Source organism: Caretta caretta, chromosome 3, assembly GCF_965140235.1.
Source record: "Caretta caretta isolate rCarCar2 chromosome 3, rCarCar1.hap1, whole genome shotgun sequence".
Taxonomy (NCBI): Eukaryota; Metazoa; Chordata; order Testudines; family Cheloniidae; genus Caretta; species Caretta caretta.
The window spans coordinates 19,316,153-19,337,794 of record NC_134208.1 but is presented as its reverse complement, the minus strand read 5'-3'; the positions used below and the strand labels follow the sequence as shown (position 1 = coordinate 19,337,794).

General features: G+C 42.9%; 1 protein-coding gene across 12 annotated transcripts in view; it reads left to right on the top strand.

Annotated features, from left to right (window-relative positions):
- The window catches only part of KLHL29 (kelch like family member 29), a 598,483-nt gene that overhangs the window by 156,585 nt on the left and 420,256 nt on the right, over nucleotides 1–21,642 (top strand). The window contains exon 3 of one of the 12 annotated variants that reach the window (XM_075126386.1): nucleotides 17,139–17,313. The exons of the other annotated variants lie outside the window; for them this stretch is intronic. The gene's annotated coding sequence lies outside the window, so the exon portion shown is untranslated. The remainder of the gene's footprint in view (nucleotides 1–17,138; nucleotides 17,314–21,642) is intronic. 12 annotated transcript variants of the gene reach the window in all.

Genomic DNA, 21,642 nt, shown 5'->3' with positions numbered 1-21,642 from the left:
ATGGATGCAGATAGATAGGGAAGCACAAGGAAACAATAAGATAACACTGATCTGCATGATAAGCAGTGGTCTCTGCATACCAGCTGCCCAATCTTTGTCAGGTGTTTTGTAGGAATCATGGCAAAGGAGAGAAATTATGAGGGATTTGTAGGATGACAAGGAGGCAGCTTTGTGGATGTTCACAGGGAGCACCTCCCACATTGGAGGGCAGGATGGGAAAAAGCCTGAAAGTGCTTGTTTGAAAATTTAACTGATTGGTGATGGAGGCTGGCGTCATGGGCTGATCAGAGGTAGAGTCAACATCTCAGCAGCATATTAGAGATGATGGCTTGGGTGGAGATGGGCTGAGAAGGGGCTTGCAAGTACGTGTACAGGGTCATAGGTAAACAACTACATAGGGACATAAGACTAAGGGACTTCCTGGGTCATCATGTTCAGTCCCCCGCTATCACAGGCAACCCCGTCATAACATCCTGGTCATAAATTTATCAAGTTCCATTTTAAAACTAGTTAGGTTGTTTGCCCCATTGTTTATGTACTTTTACCCACTTTCCACAGTTAGTTTCACACCTGGGGTAGGCATAGTAGGCCCCACTTACCACTACACCACACTGCTCCTATTGGAAGGCTGTAGTTTGTCTAATATAATGGAGAAGGGAAAGCCAGGGGAGGGATGCAAGAGATGGACATTGTGAAAATGACAAGCTAGGAAAATGATCTGTGCAGCAACATTTTGAATGGATCACCAACATCCCTTCCTGCAGTGCTTGGCCTTGATAAATCATGAGATTTACTATGATTACAGCCCACGTGATGCAACTTATCTGAGGATGTGGAATGTTGCTCCAGTTCTAAATGAGCCAAGTAGCATGCATTTTCATCTCAAGGAACATAAAAAGCTATTTAAAAATTGATGTGTATACATTAGAACTGCTCTCTGGTCCTTCCCCTACCCTAGTTTTCACAAGTAGTGACTAAAAAGTCAGTATAAAATTACTTTAAAGGGGACAAACTAAAAATTACTTTCAGTACTTTAGAAATAGCGGCACCACTTTTTTCAGCATTAGTGCAAAATATATAATTAACACAATGCAGTGGTAGCATGAGAACACATTTTAAATGCATTTAGGGGAGGAAACATAAGATGCACTGGATATTATGGAGAGACAGTAGTGTTGCTATAGCTAAAGTTGCCTTCGGGTTTCATAAATCCATTCTGAAGCCTCCCACTCCAATTCCTATAATGTTTGCTAAGAAAAATTGATTTGGTCAAAAAATTGCCAGGCTTACACTGAAGGCCAAATAGAATTTTTCTTCAAAGTTTAAAAACAATGATTGAACTGTTTTTGATCTGGGCATTAAATGAGACCTGCAAAAGGGGTGTGGGGAATGAGCTTTATGTTCTTTTTTTCCCTTTACTTGCTTGTTTGTTTAAATTTCAGTCTTGTACAAACATCGCACCCAAACACACCCAACCAGAGTTCTGAGTGTCCTTGATGTACATTTAAAAACACAAAAATGTAGGAGATTCAAAGTAAAATGTGATGATTTAGGACCACGTGAAAGGGAGGCCTGAAAGCGTGGTGCTGGTTTTGTTGATGATATTGTTGTTTTGATTTGTTTAAAACAACTTTTTAGGAGACTTTTTCTACTTGTGTTTAACATTAGAAATAGAGGGTCAGCCTGCCAAGACTGGAAAACGTTAATACTTGAGAGCTAGTGCAACGGTGAGCTTTTAAAAGGAGAATGGAGTTTGTCAAACTGTTCAGAACTTTTTTTTTTGTCAATTACTATTTAACTTCAGTGCCTAAACCTCCACACAAACTTCCACTGATTTAATTAAATAGATTTTCTAAAACCAATTTACTTAGTTATTTTGGTGCAAATCGGTGCACAGACCATCTCATCTCAGAAGGAAAGTATTTAAAGCTGAGTTATCTAAAACACGCTTTCTCAATCCATCTTTAACAACTTTTATTGTGAAATACAAGTTTCCACACAAAGTCTTTTACTGAAATAGCTAAATAGATTTTATTTCTCACCTTTTGATGTTTTGGTGCAAGCTTGTATAGAGACCAGCCCTAACATTTTGACTAAAGGAAGCCTTTGTTAAAGATTCAACAGCTTTGCCCCTTCAGTGAAGATGATAAGAGCTAACAATAAATATCCTTTAGCATCCTCAGAGGTTCTCCTAGAAAATCAACATTCCTGATATGTCTAACTGAAAAAAAGCAAGCAGAAATGTAAATAAATAAATAAAATTTCAGGCCCCCTGCATCTTTGAAAAAACCCAAACAATTAAAACAATCAGATCATTTTCATTTGTAAAAAAAAAAAAAAAGAGTGGTGTGCAGGGAAATTTTCTCATTATTAACATTTTGAGATTTAGGCTTTTATCTATGATTTTTGCCCTGTTTTTAATGCATCTAAAGCTGTTGTTTGGTAAAGCTCTGATCATCAACCAAGGCAATCCAGCTGTTACCCTTCGCTTTTGATAGTGATACTTCTGGGCCCCCAGAAGAAGTATTTTTTCTATCACCCTCTGGCCTGGGGAAGGGTTGCGGTCTGGTTGGTAGGTTTCAGGCAGACCTTCCACATACCCAAAACTATGGTCGTTGGTCTGATTTTCAGAGGTGGTGAAGAGTTGCTGCTCCCAGGGAAGCTAGTGAATTGAACATGTATAATAATAATTCCCTGTAACTATCCCTATGGAACACAGTTTTAAAAAAGTAACCAGGTGACTCTGATAAAGCGTTTATTTATAATGTCTATCAGAACATCAAATTGTTTTAAAATTCAAGTATCATAAAAAAAAATCTGAGAGTTGGAATAACTAATAAAAAATGTTGGCCTTTCTCCCATGCCAACTCCCCCCCCTCCCCCCCCCCCCCCCAAATATTCTGGAACCTTTACTTCACATTTCTGCCAGGAGTGGATACACAGCAACTTTCTTAACTGGTTGGCTGGAGGGCTGCCTTTATTTTGAATTCAGCTACCTCAGAAGAGTAGCTGTGGTCCTTTTTCACTGTAGGAAATAAAGCAGGAACTTCTTAATCTTATGTGTGAAATTTCTCCTATGTTATGAGATTTTAACATAATCTAAATGACTCAGATGGTAATAAGATATTGCCTAACAGTAAAAATAGTTTGTGAGACCGTGCCGTGGTATATAGTTTGAAGCTTGAAGATATGTTGTGACGTTGCACAATCAAGTTATTTTCACCTCAGCAATTTCTGTTTTGCCCGAGGGCAATTGCTGCTATTGCCCCTTAAGACTGCTGCTACTCATCAGAAGAAGCAGTAATTATACTTTGCCAACGCATTGCGCTCACCGTGTTCAAAGCATTTTATTAAATAACACTTAAAGCACAGCTGAAAGATGGAGAAGTATTAGCCCCATTTTATAGTATAGAGGGGGAAATTGTGGCAGAGACGTTAAGACCCACAATTACAGAAGAACCCACTAATTTTGGGTGCCCAACTTGAGAACTCAGGCTTCCCCACAAATGCTGGGCATCTGCAGCTCCAATTGAAGCAGGTAAGATCTGCAGGTTCTGAACATTTCTGAAAACCAGACCCTGCATTTCACCTCTGACTTTTATCCTCCTTTGGGGAAAAATGAGTTTATTTATACCTCCTCTAATACTTTCATTTCCAATAAAAGTGATGCAGTTTGTACTGGGTAATATGGATACTTGAGTAGCTGCATTATCTACTGCCCAGATAACAAACTGTTCGTTGAGCACTGGGAATGCACACAGCAAATGTACACAGCTTCTTCTAGAGAGAGAAATAATAATAAACAACAGTTCGCAACTGAAGCACCACCAAGATGGAATCACGGTGATGCAACTGGGCGAAGAAAAGTGGATTTGTGTGTGTTGGTTTAAAGTATAATAAATAATGAGGGACAGATTAGCATTGCTTGGCTTCATGACTGAGGAATAAGTTGGAAAAGCAGAGGGTGGAAATCCATGTGAAAAGAGTAATGTGGAAGAAGCAACAAAGATGAGAATGAGAGAAGGCTACAGATGGAGTGGCAGGAGCCAGGGAAGACAAGGCAGTAGAAAGAAAAGAGGCTGGAAACATAGGCAAGGGTGGAGCTATGCAGAGTTTTGGAGGCAGGAATAAGCAGCTGTAAACTTGGAGAGCCAATAAAAGGGTTTGCTGAGGGGAATGCTGTGATCAGAGCTGATGGGTTTTTGTATGTAAATATTAATTCTCCTTTTGGCCTATTTGGGGGTCCCACAAAATGTGGCCAACAGTGGAAAGAAGTTGGTACCAGTGAAGGAAACTTGCATGCCAAGAAGTGAGCCAGTTCTTTTGCAGACCATTCTCGGGTGGAAATGATGAAGATGTAAGGGTTCAGGATCCTGTTAGGTTGCTCGTGGCGGTAGCAGGAAGAGCTCTGGAACTGGCCCGGTTTGCACAAATGGCAGGATTTTCAAAAGGATTTGGCGTCAGCGTAACTCTGCTCCCAACGGAGTCAGTGGGAGCAGAGCTCTGCCAAAGGCTTTTGAAAATCAAACCTCTTCTCTTCAAAGGGTGTTTTTGCCAGAGGGACAAAGCATCCCTGAGTCTTCCCCCAACAAGCAACTGATTGGGAAACCTTTGAAATAAATCCCCCAAATTAAGAATTTAAATTTGCAAGGCCTAGCCTGGCACAGGACTGAGAACCAGGGACAATTGAGTTCTGGTCCTGACTTTGACACTGTCTTCTTAAGCAAGTCACAAAGCCCATTGTTTTCAAGATTGTCTCCTAATTTTTTGGGTGCACTTTGCCACCCACAGTGATTTTTTTTTAAAATCCTCTTTTTACCCTGTGTAAACATGTCTTGTTTATAAAAGAAATACTCATGCTGCTTGTGTGTTCCAGGCTCATAAAAGCCTCTTTAGGTTAAAGCTACCTTTGAGGTTGGAGTTTTGAATGTTTTCATATCTTCTCAGGTCTTTGATAATCTCTCTATGATGCCTCTTGAATATTTTGCAACTCCAAATACAAGACATTTCACCATATAGCTCTTAACTGGATAGAGGGCCGGCAATGTAAGGTGTGGTAAAATAATGTTTGTAAAGTTAAAATCACAATGTTGTTTGGTTACTGTATTTCACTAATCTTTTTTTTTAATTCTGCTTTCTTCTCTGATATGCACTGTTCCATGTGAATGCAGTACTGGTTTGGAAGAGGGGCAACAAACCTGTTTGAGGACATTAAAAAATTGTTTGATTGTATATTATTTTCTGCCTTTTTATGTTTTTTTTCCCTTATTTTTTTTGAAAGGGGCATTTAAAATATGAATGTAAAAAATACTAAGAGCACATGCTTCCAAAACCATTTTTATTGAAACATTACTCAAGTATTCATTTAGCTATAAATATATATTGATTCAATTTTGTGCCCGATGGAGGGAAAGTGCTTTTGATTCGTTTGAAAAATTGTAAGCCTTATGATATACAGTACTGTTGATTTACAGCAGAGCTATATTGGATTTCTCTGTTATGTCTGAAAGTTAGATATCAGATGGAAAGTTATTGCTATCCTGCTTACTCTAAAGAATTGCTCCAAGACTGTTCTTTCTTTATAGTCACAGAGTTTAAGGTCAGAAGGACCACCTGATCATCTAGTCTGACCCCTGTATATCATAGACCACCAACACCACCCAGCACCTACACACTAAACCCAAAATCTGAAAATAGACCAAAGTAGTACAGCCCACAGGAGACTAGACAATTATGTGCAAGAGGTAGAGAACAGGGGAGGCCGAAGTGGACCAGTGTCCGGGAAATGATTATGTGAGAGATATCTAGCTAATCCTGGCTATTGACCCACACCCTCACACTGTAGAGCAGAAGTGGGCAAACTACAACCTGGGGGCCACATCTAGCCTTCCAGACTTTTTAATCCATCCCTCAAGCTCCTGCTGGGGAGTGGGGTCTGGGGCTTGCCCCGCTCTGGCACTCCAACTGGGGAGCAGGGTAGGGGGCTTGTCCCACTCCCAGAAGCAGCGGCATGTCCCCGCTCTGGCTCCTATGCGTAGAGGCAGCCAGGGGGCTCCGTACGCTGCCCCTGTCCCAAGCACCACCCCTGCAGCTCCCATTGACCAGGAACCACGGCCAATGGGAGCTGCAGGGATGGCGCCTGCAGACAGGGCAGTGTACAGAGCTGCCTGGCTGCACCTTCGCATAGGAGCCAGAGCTGCTTCTGGGAGCTGCTTGAGGTAAGCGTCACCCAGAGCCTGCACCCCTGACCTCCTCCTGCACCCCAACCCCCTGCCCCCCCCGATCCCCCTCCTGCCCACCGAACCCCTTGGTCCCAGCCCAGAGCACCCTCCTGCACCCCAAACCCCTCATCCCCAGCCCCACCCCAGAGCCCGCATCCCCAGCCGGAGCCCTCCCCCGCCGTACCCTAACCCCCAATTTTGTGAGCATTCATGGTCCACCATACAGTTTCCATACCCAGATGTGGCCCTCGGCCAAAAAGTTTGCCCACTGCTGCTGTAGAGGAAGGTGAAAAACATCCCAAGGTCACTGGGGTTTTTTCTGACCTGAGTGAAAATTCCTTTCCAACCTCACATATGGCAATCAGTAAGTAGACCCTGAGCATGTGAATCAGCCAGCCAAGCACCTGGGAGAGAGAATGCTTGATGTCACCTCAGAGCCATGTTCTCAGGGCATTTAGACTCTTTTATTGGTTGGGATAACTTCTGTTGATGCATAGCATGAGTTGAGCATTTGCAGTGATTCCTGAGAGGCTGTTATATTGCGTGTATTGTGATCTTGCTGTGAATCTAGTGCCACACATTACAAGAAAAGTGTATTCACAAATAACCAGTAAAATATTGAAGATTTTAATAGAAGAAAAAAATTGTTCCTAGCCACCCTTTCATCCACAGTGTATAACATTGACTAATTACACATGGACATGAATGTGATGCTCAGGTACCATGGTGATGGATGCATTAGAAACAGCTAATCATAGAATCATAGAATATCAGGGTTGGAGGGGACCCCAGGAGGTCATCTAGTCCAACCCCCTGCTCAAAAGCAGGACCAATCCCCAATTAAATCATCCCAGCCAGGGCTTTGTCAAGCCTGACCTTAAAAACTTCTAAGGAAGGAGATTCCACCACCTCCCTAGGCAACGCATTCCAGTGTTTCACCACCCTCCTAGTGAAAAAGTTTTTCCTAATATCCAACCTAAACCTCCCCCACTGCAACTTGAGACCATTACTCCTTGTCCTGTCCTCTTCCACCACTGAGAACAGTCTAGAACCATCCTCTCTGGAACCACCTCTCAGGTAGTTGAAAGCAGCTATCAAATCCCCCCTCATTCTTCTCTTCCGCAGACTAAACAATCCCAGTTCCCTCAGTTCATTTTGAGGGAACTGGGATTGTGCCCGAGGTCTTTATTTATTCACTCGAATTTAAGGTTTCACATGCTAGTAATAGCACTTTGTGATCTACAGATGAAAAGCTCCGTGCTTATTTAGAAGAGCAATGAAATCTCATTGGCATGACTGCACCATTATTTTTCAAAAGACTGTAAAGAACTACCTCACAATAGTAGCCAGAGACACCTTGGAATAAGAGTATTGTGGTTGCTGTGCCTCTTATATGGGGTGGTACAGCTCCACAGGAAGAGTTTGTTTAATAAAAATAATGCAGTGATACTACTGCCAGTTTTTATTGTGATGAATAGAGCACTTGTACTATTAAATCCAAGGGCACTTGACATCATTATAACAATAATACTTTGAATCCCTGGATTAAATTACACTTGCTTCTGTTTAAAAAAAAATTTAGTTGTACCATGTACATTTTGGAGTATCTCTACTCCCTGAAGTCTTCTTAGTATCTCTTGGATACAGCTGCTATAAACATATACAATGGTACTTTCAGTGGCATACCATAGATAATTGTGAAATATGAAATGTGTTTACTGGTGTGTCTTATGTAAAAAGATTGTAAATGTGTGATCATTTGTGTACTTTGGGTCTGATATAGTCATGATTATGAGGCCTCTCTCTTTATTATATATTAATTCTTTAATAAACACAGTCGTATTGCAGTGGTCTGATGTTTGCACCATTTGTATGAGCGGGACTTGGGGCTTATTTTTTTTAAAGGTGGTGAGCACCTGAAAATTATTTCCCTAATTAATAATAATTAAGAGAATGCCTCTTACAATTTGGATTTCAGGGACTCTTCTCTACAATTGAGATATATACGGCCTGCTCCTACTCCCACTGAGCTCAATGGAAAGACTCCATTGACTTTAATGGATCAGGCCCCTAGTCAGGCCAGTAAGATAAACATGAAGTGATCTGTACAAGACATTTAAAACCTTCCTTGGTGATTGACTGAGCTGCTGCAACCCATGTTGTATGGGGCCTTTACGGGGATTATTAGCTAATTTAGTTAGGATTTATGACCTGACCCACTTTTTTCTATCACAAATGAAGATATTTACATAATAACATTAAAAACGTTAACATAAGCCTCCTGAAGCAGCATTAGGAGTCTGAGCTGAAACCTCCCCACACAAAAGGGAGGGAACGCCACCCAGCTCTGCTACTGTCCTCAGCCCTGCACTCAGAGCCCCGCTGCTGACCCTACGTCCGGGGCTTTGCTCCCGGCCCTGGCTGCCGGCCTCGCGCCCGGGGCTCCAGCTACTGGCCTTGGCCCTAAGCTGAGGCTCTGCTCCCACCCCCACCCGCAGCTGTATCCCCAGCCTTTGCCCCCTTACCCCATCTGTGTCCCCCCTCCTGGAGCCGCAGCCCCGCTCCCAGCTCTGGCTCGGGGTGTGGGGGGGAGCCGGACAGAGAGAAGGAGGGGCATGAGGTAAAAAGTTAGGGGACCATTTTTCTGTAGGGTGTGTGGAGCTGCATGCCACAGTGAAAAGCAAGCCACATCCATGCATGTAGATACATGTCTCTCATTGAAAGTCTCCGGTAGCAGGGAGAAGGTTTGGCAGCTCCCTGTTGCCAGAGCCTTTCACTGCAGCGAGGAAAGGTGCTGGCAGGAGGGAGACAGACAAAGCCTATTCCTGCTGCCTCCCACTACAGGAATCTTTTCCTGTGGTGGGGAAAGTCTTCAGCAGCAGGGAGGAAGCAGGACATTACACTGCTAAAAATAGCAGTATTGATGGGAAGGCACAGCTTGGGCAAGTAGACAGCCATGCACATACGTGCTTGAGTACTACCGACACCCTTCAGTCCAGTCTTTACCAGGGCCAGCTTGAGGTTTTTTGCTCTGAGAGCACAACTGCCCAAGCCAAAAAAAGGATATCCAGAATGCCGCCCCTGGAATTGTGCCACCCCAAGTGCTTGCTTTGCTGGTGCCTAGAACCAGTCCTGGTCTTTACTCATCTAAGCCACACCTCAGCAGCTACACTGCTGTTTATATCCCGTGCTAGGAGAGCTTTATGCGCATAAAGAAAAGGAGTACTTGTGGCACCTTAGAGACTAACCAATTTATTTGAGCATAAGCTTTCGTAAGCTACAGCTCACTTCATCGGATGCATAAAGTGGAAAATCCAGTGAGGAGATTTATATACACACAGACCATGCAAAAATGGATGTTCACCATACACATTGTAAGGAGAGTGATCACTTAAGATGAGCATAAGTACTCTACATGCTGCTGAAAGAAGTTTGCAGCAAGAAGAAAAGGAGGACTTGTGGCATCTTAGAGACTAACCAATTTATTTGAGCATAAGCTTTTGTGAGTTACAGCTCACTTCATCGATGCATCAAGTTTGCAGCGTGGTTTAGTTTGCACCATACCTACATTAAAGGCATTATTATATAAAACACATACATGTACTATCATATCTATACACAGAGAGAGAAATAGCTAACATACATAATGCCATTTTGCAAGTAGTGTTCATTTTCAGGCTCAAATCATTAGCATCCTAAAACCAGACTCTTAGAATAGTTTTGAGAGAAGTATTTTCTACCAAAGGTATGTTAATGTGAGTTTGGGGAGCCTAAGGGTGCAGAAAACTTCAAAGACCTAACCCCATGATGTTTTTTGCATTGGAATGATTGGGTCTAAAGCTGTCAGGCCCTCCTGCTGAGTTGCCTCCTCCCTCTCCCCTACCTCATGCTTTTTTCTGATATCTTAAGTTTGCCATGACTTGAGTGTGGCTCCAAGGAGCTCATAGACTGCCTCTCTGGAAACTCACAATGCTTTGTTTTTGTATCTGTCTTGGCAAGTGCACTTGTGTCTATATCCAGCCCTGATTGTGTAGAATATAATTGAGTGATGCTGAATTTGCAAGGAGAACAACCAGAAGCTGTATTGATTTTTTTTTCTTTTTTACTTTTCTGTTTTCTTTTAAGTCTGGAGATTGAACAAGAAGCCCTCCCCATTTCTTTCTCCCTGGAATATTTTCACCATATTTGGATAATATTTACTCTTCCCATATACTTTTTAACTGCCTTCTTTGTTATATGTCTGTACAGCACTTAGCGCTGTTGGACCCTAAGTTATGTTTAACTAATAACTCTGAAAAATTGTAACTTAATATTTTTCTTAAATAAAAATTAGAGAGGACCCAGAAAATCATTGAAAAATGTACCATAGCATTGTATTAAAAGGATACACTATCAAGATATAAATATCTTAAAAACAAGTCATTTCCTGTGTTAATAATTTTAGATTATCACAACTGAAATATTTTTAAATCAGATTTGTTTCTCACCACTTGTGCTTTTTTTTTTTTTTTTTTAATCTCCACTCAGCTTGGACAAAGAAATTTGATTGGCCACTTCACTTTATTGGTGGCAAATGTAACTTTTTGATTATTATGGCTGAGCACAATATTGTATCTGGATTTCCAGTGGTGTAGAGGAATGTTTAATTTACAAAAATGGTACTTTGATCTTTTCCTTTTAATTGCATTAAATTATTTCTATTATATTCTGCAGTTCAGCAAGTACTCATGCTCCTCCCAGCCAAAATGAATAAATATGTGCTTTGGATTGGGTGGGGACGGGGGAGGGAAAGTTTGAAACGTAAACTAAGTTGACAGTATCTGTTCAGGGGAGAATAATCTAGTACACATTGTTCATTTAAATCAAGAGAGTTGTTTTCCCAAGAAACACAAGATGTCACTTAGCAGATCACTGCGGAGTTGGCTGGATATTCAAAGACTTGTCAAGGAAGAAGAGCTTGGATATTCTGCTACTCAGTCTTTCAGAGTTTACATTTTCCTCCACGCTCTCAAATTTGCGACAAGGCACCGTGAGCAGTAAGGCTCTAGATATAGTGGGAGAACAAAATGAGTCGGTTCCTAGTCTTCAAGCAACTTTCCAACCAAAGTTGAATTCCAGAAAATTTTAAAACCAGACATCTAGATCCGCATTGGAATTTTGGCTTCAAACGCCTATTCATGTCTGCATCAGGTGGCAGGATGTTTCAGCTTCAGTCCTAACTGTGTTTTCACTTTTCCCCTTTGAATGAAGGTTAGCCTGTGTGTTTGTCCATTTCATGCAAAATGTGCCACACATTTGGCTCATATGCGCATCTGGGTTAAATTACAATTTACCAGAAATATTGCAGTTTTAGCTATGTCTGAAGGCTTAATACTGCATAACCTCTAGTAGTGTGTGCCCTCATCCAGTCATTTATCATAAGACATATGAATTTATGTTCATTCCATAGCTCTCACAAGGGATTGTGTGTGATGTTCATAAAGTAGGCCAGCAATAAGCAATCGAATGCATGGCTTTTCTCATTTCCACTTTTCTCATTTTTTAAAGAAAAGACTAGAAATAAATGTGGAACTTTTATATCTGATATGTATGTGTTATGGTGTCAGACAAGTAGGAAAAAAGTCACTGGCTAATGTATCTTAATCGTACCAAAACATCAAATCATTGTTACTTCCTGTGCAGTACTTGGCACTCATTAAATTAATCCACTCCATTACAGAAGTATTTTAGAGAGAATACCATGACCCTACTGCTTCTGTAATAATAAGAATCTGAAGACATCAGTGTGGCACTATTAAGAGTATTAGAAAGCAGTTAGATGTGTGGCACATCTGACCTGAAGCAACATCATCAGGTAGCATGTTTGAAAAAATGAATTACTTTAATTAGAGATGGGAAAGGACTGAGGCAAACCCCCAGATCTGAACATCTCTGAAGTTTGGTGCTGTATGAAATTCAAACCCAGATCAGGTTTCAGAGTAGCAGCCGTGTTAGTCTGTATTCGCAAAAAGAAAAGGAGTACCTGTGGCACCTTAGAGACTAACAAATGTATTTGAGCATAAGCTTTCGTGAGCTACAGCTCACTTCATCGGATGTATTCACGCTGAATTTTTGCAAATAGCTCTATTTGGCCTCCAGATAGGAGGCCAAACCAAAAAAATGCAGATATTGAATTTGGGGTGGGGAATGTCAAAATCTGGTTGCTCCTTGGTTTCTTGCTGTTTGAGTCCATCTCTGACTTCAAGCCTTCAAATCATGGGTGGGGTTTCTGATTTTTTTTCTCCTAATAATGCAACACTGTGATCTGTGTTGTGTCCCAATGCCTTTTTTTATAGCACTATCATCAAAAATTTCTGGCAGGAGGTGATCTGACGTTTAACAGGCTATTTCATACTATATGCGTATATATGCCAAATTATGATATGCAGTACTTGTAACTAGGGAATGGCTGGCTTTGTTAACTCCCTTGCCAACTATAAAAGTGAGCAGCCATAGGAAACAGATGCAGTGAGGGGGAGAATGGTTGTAGCTGTATTGCGGTGCATTGTACCTAAGGAAGAAAAGGATGAACTCTAATTGGCTCTGAATGCAACAGCCCACCTAGCAAAACAGGCTGCCAAAAGCATATTGGCCTGGTGCTCCATTTTCTGCACTGCCTTCAGACTGAACAAAGCCTTTAATTTGACTGTAGTCTTCATTTTCATAGCTCTCCATGAGCAGGCACGTGCTACTTAAGAGAGAGCCTCTCTGCGACAATAACCTTGTGGGGCACACTCTTTTCTGGGCCTGGAGGATTCCACAGCACCCCAATAAATGGAGGCCAATACCAAGGCACATTTTGGCCCTGAACAAATAAGCAAAATGAAAATCTGTCAGTGGACATTGCACAGAGCTGTGTGTTCGTTGGCTGTCGAGTTTTCAGTAACTGTGTATGTGTAACACACACACCTCCTGGGTGTGGCGTTCTGTCTCATCTAATGGCACCGAGACCACTTAGAGAGAGAGAGAGATAAAATGAGTCTGCTCTACAGCCTTAGCTAACTGCCAGTTGGCTTTTAGCTCATGCAGTAGAGGTTCATGCACTGAGCTCCTGAGGTCCCAGGTTCGATCCTGCCTGCTGAGGACTGGGATCCTCTCGCCGTTACATATGCATATGTTGCAAGCGTAATGCAGAAATTTAACATATAAACATTCTTTTGAGAGCCAGTATAACCCATGTGCGTAACAGGGAGCTATCTCTTTAAGAGACCCATTGGAAGGGTGTAGGAGTGAATTGTGTCTGGGTCATTCCACAAAAAGCGGGAGTGTGCTAATAAAGTTTGCGGATGACACAAAGCTGGGAGGTATTGCCAATGCAGAGAAGGACCGGGATATCATACAGGAAGATCTGGATGATCTTGTAAACTGGAGTAATAGTAATAGGATGAAATTGAATAGTGAAAATTACAAGGTCATGCATTTAGGGATTAATAACAAGAATTTCTGTTCTAAACTGGGGACACGTTACTTGGAAGTAACAGAAGAGGAGAAGGACCTCTGAGTATGGGTTGATCACAGGATGACTATGAGCCACCAATGTGATATGGCTGTGAAAAAAGCTAATGCGGTCTTGGGATGCATCAGGCACGGTATTTCCAGTAGAGATAAGGAGGTGTTAGTACTGTTATACAAGGCACTGGTGAGACCTCATCTGGAATATTGTGTGGAGTTCTGGTCTCCCATGTTTAAGAAGGATGAATTCAAACTGGAACAGGCACAGAGAAGGGCTGCTAGAATGATCCAAGGAATGGAAAACCTGTCTTATGAAAGGAGACTCAAGGAACTTGGCTTGTTTAGTCTGACTAAAAGAAGGCTGAGAGGAGATATGATCGCTATCTATAAATATATCAAAAGGATAAATACCATGGAGGGAGAAGAATTATTTAAGCTCAGTACCAATGTGGACACAAGAACAAATGGGTATAAACTGGCCATCAGGAAGTTTAGACTTGAAATTAGACGAAGGTTTCTAACCATCAGAGGAGTGAAGTTCTGGAATAGCCTTCCAAGGGAAGCAGTGGGGGCAAAAGACATATCTGGCTTGAAGATAAAGCTTGATACGTTTATGGAGGAGATGATATGATGGGATAGCTTAATTTTGGCAATTAATTGATCTTCGACTACTAGCAGTAGATATGCCCAGTGGCCTGTGATAGGATGTTAAGTGGGGTGGGATCTGAGTTACTACAGAGAATTTTTTCCTGGGTGTCTGGCTGGTGAATCTTGCCCACATGCTCAGGGTTTAGCTGATCGCCATATTTGGGGTCGGGAAGGAGTTTTCCCCCAGGGCAGATTGGCAGAGGCCCTGGGGGTTTTGTGCCTTCGTCTGCAGCATGGGGCACTTGCTGGAGGATTCTCTGCACCTTGAAGTCTTTAAAACACAATTTGAGGACTTCAGTAGCTCAGACATAAGTTAGGGGTTTGTTACAGGAGTGGGTGGGTGAGATTCCGTGGCTTGCGTTGTGCAGGAGGTCAGACTAGATGATCATAATGGTCCCTTCTGACTTTAAAGTCTATGATTCTATGATTGTTGTTAGGCAGATTTAGCCTTCCATATCCAGAAGCTTCTGGAATTGGGTGAGGTAGTTTTAGGTCTGCTCCAATAAGTTCCCTGTTGCCAGAGTCAGACTCCATGAAGGCAAGCAGTCAGGGCAGCTGCTTTACAAAGGGCTATGGGCCCTGTGTGAGTTGGGAGAAGCTGAGCGCAGGATCAGAAAGCAGGCTGTTTTGTCCCTAACTCTGAAGCATTTTGCAGTGGGTTAGTGATATTGTTAACCCTCTAACAAGAAGGCCTAGGCAATGCTAATTATAGAAAGGGTAAATTGGGAGGGAAAAATAACTTCTATTCTAATTGTATGATTTCAATGTTTTTTTGCTTTTAGCTAAACTGTTCTAGTTAAATTGTCTCAACTAGTCTGAGTCACCAGTTTTTCTTTAATTGTGATAATAGGGAGTCATTTCTGTTTTGCTATTCTCAGTTTTGTATTTTCTCATCAAAGGGTTTTCTTTAAATCTATACACTTTGCTGAGTGGTTGGTTAGTCAGTTAGCTGACTGGCTGGCAGTGATTTCAGCAGAGGAAGCGTCTGCATGGATTCCAGCTGAATATCCCTACAAGCAAGTGGAGGGAAGATGTTGTTTTAGGCTCAGCAGACTGTCTAGATTTGGTGATCAAAGACTCTAACTGAGTCTAAACCTAAGCTTTTGGGAACTCTGGTTCTTCTCATTGTGTTTCTGTGGGGACTGAACTGTTCAGATTTAAATTTGTTTTCTTTATTTATGTTTATGTGTAACTGTGAAGATAATGTCTGGATTATAAAATGGCCATGTCATGCTGTAAAAAATAGATTATTATTTGTTTCTTTATCATAAGATTTTATACCGTTATTTAATTAAATTCATTTCTTTAGTTCCTTTTGGGATTTGAATGTGGGGAGATTGACCCAGTGCAATCCTTGCTGAAAATCCTTAGAGACTGAACTCGGAGTCTACAGCTACTCTTCTATTGGAGCTGGGTATTTTTAGGCACTTGGGAAGGGCAATGAAGTGAACAATAGCCCATGTAGAGGTTACACCAGCACTTTGCTGTCACTTGCAAAACAGTAATAACATGTTTCTTGGCCTTATTGGTGGGCCCAAGTGCTCAGGTATCCCAGGGATAATCACGGGATGGATTGTACTGTTTGTATCTTCTGAATCCATGAATTCAACCATTCCCCCCCCGCCCCCAGCTGCTGCTGAAACTGTCTCTTGTAAACTGATACACTGACTGAGACTCCTGGGGGTGGTCGTGCGCTCATCACGGAAGAACAGAATTACAATTTTAAAAGAACACCATCGAGTAACTTTTGAAATATTGTGTATTTCAGTATCTGTGTATGTATCTGTTTTGGTTGAAATGCTCTCTTAGAATCTCAACAATTACATTTTGTCCTGTAATGTCCTCCTCTATTTCACCATCATTGATATCCCACCTGTTCCACATACACTTTTCTGTGGCTGAAATGTAGATAGTTTGTTTCTGTTTAATGATATCAGCGTACCAAAATCTTTTTGCTCCATGAGGTCAGGCCTCCTTTTGGTTGATTGTGTTAGTTTAGTTGCTGTTTTTCAGAGAGCGTGAAATGGTTCTGGAGATGGTCACAAAAGTTGAGGCATAGGGGCTAACTAGTAGGCACGGATTTAGAGTCCCTTCGAGCTATGGCTCTGATCCAGCAAAGACTTACACACATGCTTCGCTTCGAGCAGATGAGTAGTCTCATTGACTTCACTGTGATTATTCGCCTGCTTAAAGTAAGCCATATCTTATGTCTTTGCAGGATCAAAGCCTTTATCTTTATGGAGTATTGGGAGCCTTGGAGCTGTCTATGCCCATAGTTTCTGCATCTGTGAAATCAGCATAATGCTTAATGTACCTAGTGCACAAGACTGTTGTGAAGATAGTTTTACCCAAAATTAATTTATCTGGGATCTTTGGCGAAAGGCATTATATAAAAGTCCCATGGTTCTATGATTGTCTTATTTATACCAGTCTTTATTGTAGTGATTCCTGGAGCGTTTAATATCCTTACTTTATAGTAGTATTTAAAGAAAAATAACATTTAAAAACCCATGAAATTTTACTATTATAATGAATATTTTATTGCTGTAGCAGCCAAAAAATCCAGCATCCTTGATGTACTAGGCATTGTACAAACACACGTTAAGAGAGAGCCGGTTAACACCGGGTCTTACTGTATAAAGACTATAAAATAGAACAAAGGAAAAGAAAAGTGATTCAGCACAGGGGCACAGTGGTCAGAGTGGTTGGGACATGTGTTTGGTTTTTTAATGTTCTTTACTAATTTTATTTTCATTTATTTCATTTCAATTATTACAGTAGTGCCTAGAACTGAGAACGGACCCCACTCTGCTAGACACTGGGCAAACACAGACTTGCAGACAGCCCCTACCCTAAAGAGCTTACAGTCTAAATAGAGAAGACAGAAAAAGGATAGGGGAAAGGGATATTATGGAGAAGCCAAGTGAACAGAGTGAGGATTTGCAAACAACATGTGAGTTCCATTATTTTTGGGGGTGGGGAGGGTGTTCTTTTTTGTTGCTAGAATTTTTTTATTATTTCGTGGCGAGGTATGGCTGGAAGGACGGGGGGGGGGGGGCAGCTAACCAGAAAGACAAGGGAAGGAAAAGGAGACATAGAGGGAAGGCAGGTGAAGGTGTAAGTCGGGGAGGAGGGCAGCATGGAGGATAGGTAGAGTGAAGCTGAACTGCCCAGACTGTGAGGGAGGGGGGAGTTGTAGCAAACAGCCAGTAGCCCATGGGAGGGAACATCCAGGTCCTCAAAGAATCAATCCTGAAGCACTTACATGAGAGGAAAGTGATCAGGAACAGTCAGCATGGATTCACCAAGGGAAGGTCATGCCTGACTAATCTAATCGCCTTCTATGATGAGATTACTGGTTCTGTGGATGAAGGGAAAGCAGTGGATGTATTGTATCTTGACTTTAGCAAAGCTTTTGACACGGTCTCCCACAGTATTCTTGTCAGCAAGTTAAGGAAGTATGTGCTGCATGAATGCACTATAAGGTGGGTAGAATGTTGGCTAGATTGTCGGGCATCAATGGCTCCATGTCTAGTTGGCAGCCGGTGTCAAGTGGAGTGCCCCAGGGGTTGGTCCTGGGGCCAGTTTTGTTCAATATCTTCATAAATGATCTGGAGGATGGTGTGGATTGCACTCTCAGCAAATTTGCGGATGATACTAAACTGGGAGGAGTGGTAGATACGCTGGAGGGCAGGGATAGGATACAGAGGGACCTAGACAAATTGGAGGATTGGGCCAAAAGAAATCTGATGAGGTTCAATAAGGATAAGTGCAGGGTCCTGCACTTAGGACGGAAGAACCCAATGCACAGCTACAGACTAGGGACCGAATGGCTAGGCAGCAGTTCTGCGGAAAAGGACCTAGGGGTGACAGTGGACGAGAAGCTGGATATGAGTCAGCAGTGTGCCCTTGTTGCCAAGAAGGCCAATGGCATTTTGGGATGTATAAATAGAGGCATAGCGAGCAGATCGAGGGACGTGATCGTCCCCCTCTATTCGACATTGGTGAGGCCTCATCTGGAGTACTGTGTCCAGTTTTGGGCCCCACACTACAAGAAGGATGTGGATAAATTGGAGAGAGTCCAGCGAAGGGCAACAAAAATGATTAGGGGTCTGGAACACATGACTTATGAGGAGAGGCTGAGGGAACTGGGATTGTTTAGTCTGCAGAAGAGAAGAATGAGGGGGGATTTGATAGCTGCTTTCAACTACCTGAGAGGTAGTTCCAGAGAGGATGGTTCTAGACTATTCTCAGTGGTGGAAGAGGACAGGACAAGGAGTAGTGGTCTCAAGTTGCAGTGGGGGAGGTTTAGGTTGGATATTAGGAAAAACTTTTTCACTAGGAGGGTGGTGAAACACTGGAATGCGTTGCCTAGGGAGGTGGTGGAATCTCCTTCCTTAGAAGTTTTTAAGGTCAGGCTTGACAAAGCCCTGGCTGGGATGATTTAATTGGGGATTGGTCCTGCTTTGAGCAGGGGGTTGGACTAGATGACCTCCTGAGGTCCCTTCCAACCCTGATATTCTGTGATTCTATGATTCTATGACTATAGCAAGCAGCATGAAGATGTAACCCAATGATAAATATCTGTCACAGGTCCCCCTTTGTGCATATCCACGGAGGATATGAGTTGTTATAGTGCCCAGCTACGGAGCCTTGGTGCTTCAGCTCAAGCTGTAGCAGCTCATGCTTTTGGCTCTGGAAGTCCCCAGTTCAGTCCCAAAAGTGTGCTAGAGGTGTCTGAATACAGGGTCAGTAACTCCTCTCTTAACGTTGTAGTTATGTTCCTGAAAAATGCGACTTTAAGTGAAATGATGTTAAGCGAATCCAATTTCCCCAAAAGAATGAATGTAAATGGGGGGGGTTAGGTTCCAGGGAAATTTTTTTTTTTGCCATACAGTAGAGTAGAGTATAGTACTATAGTTGGGAGGTGCCCCCACCTTACCTCACACAGGCACAGCCCACTGGCACTGGAGACAATGAGGCAGGCAAGGAGGCTGAAGGTGCTATAGGCTAGGAGAAGCAGGTTGCACAGCAGCAGCAGCAGCTTCCCCTACTCTGCAAGCACCAGGGGAGGGGGGCTCAACCCTCGGCCCACCCACTCCACCCCTTCCTCCAAACTCCCACCCTTAACCCACGTCTTCTTCCCCCCTCCCTTTACTCCGCACTCTGCATCCTCTGAGCACCTTCCCCCTCCATCCCCTGCCTCCTGCCAGTGGCAATCAGCTGGCTTGCGGCGTGCAGGGGGCAGGAGGCAGGGGGGAGGAGCGAGGACTCAGTGCACAGTTTCCCCCTCCCTCCCCTGCCTCCTGCTCGTGGCAATCAGCTGGTTTGCAGCATTTGGGAGGGAGGGGGAGCCTGCGCGCTGAATCCTGCTCCTCCCCCCTCCCTCCTGAACACTGCAAGCCCGCTGATTGCCACGGGCAGGAGGTGGGGGAAGGAGGGGAAAGGTGCTCATCCGCCGGGTCTGCTGGCCGGCGGAAGGCACTGTGGGGGGGTAAGTAGGGGAGCTGATGGGGGGCTGCCAACTGTGGACAAAACAGGCTGCCAAACGACGTTCTAGTGAAGCATTGCACAACTTTAAATGGAGTATATTCTGTAATTGAGCAGGGACATAAGATCGAAACAATGTTAAGCGAGAGGACATTAAGTAGGGAGTTACTGTATAAGGTCAAGGTCCCTGCATCTAGCAGCAGACAACCTCATGGACAGTATGTCACAAGTAGGAGGACAGTGGGGAGGGGTGGAAAGGGCAACATTAGTAATTTAAGTAGAGTTACACAATGAATGTGTTTGGCCCTCCCTGCACATAAAGCCTGACCCAATTCAGCTGCTCTGTTGTGTATAGGTTCTTGTACTGTATAGTATCTGAGCACCTTCCACTAGTGCATTAAGCGTCATGACTACACCTCTGTCACCCACTTCCCATAAGTCATTTACAGTTGTGTTTTACAGTGTGTGAGGGCCCCCAGCACAGTGACTGCTGGGGCATCACACTGAGCACTTAGCTAATTACATCAGGACCATACTTCATGAGGTACAAAACCAAACCAAAAAATTAAGATAAGTTTTAGTATTTAAAGCTCAGTGCGCAGAATGCTGTGCCTCTCTGGTTACTTAGGGCTTTCAGCACACGTTGCTCAAGCTCACTTTTTTTTTTTAATAACTTTTCAGGTCACCTTTAAAGTACTTGCATTGCACCGGAGCAGGATAGTCAGGTTTTATTGGATCTTTCAGAGAAACAATGCCACAAGATTAAAAGACCGATAGTACCAGCAAGCTGGGCTTCATTGGTTTCTGAAAAGTGCTTAAATTCAGTGTTATTTGCTATTTCCATAGCTGAAAAGGACTTCACAGTCATATTTCTTTTTTTAAATGACTGTATGAATAATTTTTTTTCTGAAAGCAATTAAATCTCAGTCATTTTGCTAATGTATAAAATTCCTAGGGGAAATTAGATTTTTTTCTTCCATATTCAGATTACTGACACAACATGAATTGAGTTCTGTAGACTTTACTGTAACCTGTACTTTAGGTGGTCAGTGTAATTTATTACAGAAAAGCTGCATATTATAATGGCATAGCTTTTCTCCGACTTGTGCGTTGCCTACATTATGCTATTTTACAGCAGTGCTACACAATATTTTACCAGCCTCTGTGTAAATCCTATAACCTGCGAAACAGGAATGGCAAGAACAGCTTCTGTCTGACTGATAACCCAGAAGCATGTGCTGTATGTGGTATGTGGATGCCTTAGTAAGATGGGGCAGGTTCCTTAATTACTGCTCTGTGCATGACCTGGCTCCTTTTAGTGGCTTCCTCCCAAAGAATGGTGGGGGTGAAAGCATAAGTGTCCTCCATTGAGGTTTTTGTCTGTTTGTTTAGGGAAGCAACTTTAGGTAGTGGCAAAGCCTGCGCAGGAGCCCAGCTAACAGAGATGGATGAAGAAATGTACTGAATCAGCTCGTATTGTGGTTTGTTCTCACCCTCCTTAGCTAGTGCTCTCCCCTTTGGGCAGTATTTGTTCCTATGGCTCCAACTCTAAAAGGGAGGTGGTGAAAAGGGTAGGGGCAGGAGAAGAGAGAGGGAACAGAGGAGGATCGTGTGGAGGATAGGTAGAGTGAGGCAGAAGTGGAGAGGGCAGGAGGTGGTTGACCTTAAAAAGGATGGGCCCGTGGTTTGGGCACTACACTAGGATTTGGGAGATCTGGGATTCCTGATCTGCTACAGATTTCCTGTGTGACGGTGGCCACATCAATTAGTCTCTGTGTGCCTCAGTTCCCCA